Here is a 2500-nt window from a genome sequence, read left to right as displayed (position 1 = left end):
TTAGGAATACTTTTTAAAGGCTGCGCGAAAAAATATCCCGGTCAAAATGACCTTTCCTCTTTGGGGCGAGTCGCCCTCCCCCGCCCCCCTACGCCCCGGGGGAGAATGGGCCGTATAGAACGCAAACGGATCCCCGAACGGCAAAACCGACTCAACCGGCTTTACCTCTGTAACGGCTCGCAGCCTATTATAGGGAGGCATCCCCAGTTTCTCAGACTCGACTGGCCGAAGGATGCTGGGCGCAATGCCAAGCACTACGCTCGATGCCTGGTCCCCCCGTAGGCAGCAAGACCCGGTACGCGGTCAACCGGGAAGGACGTGGCCCGAGGGAGAGCTGGCACCCGCCGAGGTCGGGCCACGCCTAGACTCGGCACGTGGTCCACGTAGAAAGACGCGCCCGGAAAGGGTGAGCAGGCACCCTGCGAGGCAGGTGGCGTTGCAACGTTGGCTGGGGGCGTTGCAACGGAGGCAGGTCGGTTGCAACGGATGCCGGGCGAGTTGCAACGTTGGCTGGGCGGCGTTGCAACGGAGGCAGGTCGCGTTACAGCGTTGGCTGGGGGGCAGTGCAACAGATGCCGGGCGCGTTGCAGTTGGCTGGCGGCGTTGCAGCGTTGCTGGGGGCGGTGCAACAGATGCCGGGCGCGTTGCAGCGTTGGCTGGGGGCGGTGCAACGGATGCTGGGGTCCGTTGCAACGGAGGCGGGGCGCGTTGCAACGGATGCCGGCGCGTGCAACGTTGGCCAGCGGCGTTGCACGATGCCGGGCGCGTTGCAACGTTGGCGGGGGCGTTGCAACCTTGCCGGGCGTTGCAACCTTGGGAGGGGGTTGCAACGGAGGCAGGTCGCGTTGCAACGGATGCTGGCGCGGTGCAACGGAGGGGTCCGTTGCAACGGAGGCAGGGCGCGTTGCAACGTTGGCTGGTCGTTGCAACGGTGGCAGGGCACCATGCAACGTTGGCCGTGGCCGATGCACCGGAGGCAGGGCGCGTTGCAGCGTTGCTGGGGCCGTTGCAAAAGGGGCTGGGCGGTGCAACGATGTTGGGGTCCGTTGCAACGGAGGCAGGGCGCATTGCAGCGGATGCTGGCGCGGTGCAACGGATGCTGGGGTCCATTGCAACGGAGGCAGGGCGCGTTGCAACGTTGGCCGTGGCCGTTGCAACGGAGGCAGGCGCGTTGCAACGTTGGCTGGGGGCCGTTGCAACGGATGCTGGGCGGTGCAACGGATGCTGGGTCCGTTGCAACGGAGCAGGGCGCGTTGCAACATTGGCTGGGTCGTTGCAACGGGGGGGGGCCATGCAACGTTGGCCGTGGCCGTTGCAGCGTTGGCTGGGGGCCGTTGCAACGTTGCTGGCGCGGTGCAACGGATGGGGTCCGTTGCAACGGAGGCAGGGCCGTTGCAACGTTGGCTGGGTTCGTTGCAACGGAGGCGGGGCGCCATGCAACGTTGGTCGTGGCCGTTGCAGCGGAGGCAGGGCGCGTTGCACGTTGGCTGGGGGCCGTTGCAACGGATGTGGCACGGTGCAACGTTGGCTGGGGTCGTTGCAACGGAGGGGTCGCCATGCAGTGGCCGTGGCCGTTGCACCGGAGGCAGGCGCGTGCAGAGTTTGCTGGGGGCCGTTGCAACGGATGCTGGACGCGGTGCAACGTTGCTGGGGTCCGTTGCAACGAGGCAGGGCGCGTTGCAACGTTGGCTGTGGCCGTTGCAACGGAGGCAGGCGCGTTGCAACGTGGCTGGGGGCCGTTGCAACGGATGCTGGCGCGTGCAACGGATGCTGGGGTCCGTTGCAACGGAGGCAGGGCGCGTTGCAACATTGGCCGTGGCCGTTGCAACGGAGGCAGGTCACGTTGCAACGTTGGCTGGGGGCCGTTGCAACGGATGCTGGCGCGGTGCAACGGATGCTGGGGTCCGTTGCAACGGAGGCAGGGCGCGTTGCAACGTTGGCGGGGGTCGTTGCAACGGAGGCAGGGCGCCATGCAACGTTGGCCGTGGCCGTTACACCGGAGGCAGGGCGCGGTGCAACGGAGGCAGGGCGCATGCAACTTGGCCGCGCCGTTGCAACGGAGGCAGGGTGGCTTGCAACGGACGCTGGGCGCGTTGCAACGCATGCTGGGCGTGATGCATCGTTGGCTGGGAGCGTTGCAACGGAGGCTGGGTTTGGTGCATCGTTGGCTGGGAGCAGGGGCGGAGCTAGATAAAATATTAGAGGGGGGCCAAAAATATTTATCCAATAAACTAAGACTAAAATAAAATTTTAAGGGGGGCTAAACTAAAATTTACATATAATTTACATGTAAAAAATTAAAATTAGGGGGGGCCATCGCCCCCCTTTCCCACCACCTAGCTTCGCCCCTGGCTGGGAGCGTTGCAACGGAGGCACCGGCCGGTGCACGGCCGTTGCAACAGAGGGGCCAAATTTTCATATCTCACAATTGGCTCGTGCAATTTTCCTGAAATTTTGAGGGAACCTTGGTAATATTATTTAAAGGCTGCACAAAAAAATC

This window comes from Arachis stenosperma, chromosome 1 (genome assembly GCF_014773155.1).
Source record: "Arachis stenosperma cultivar V10309 chromosome 1, arast.V10309.gnm1.PFL2, whole genome shotgun sequence".
Classification (NCBI taxonomy): domain Eukaryota; kingdom Viridiplantae; phylum Streptophyta; class Magnoliopsida; order Fabales; family Fabaceae; genus Arachis; species Arachis stenosperma.
The sequence above is the reverse complement of the archived record's forward strand: the minus strand, read 5'-3'. Positions refer to the sequence as shown.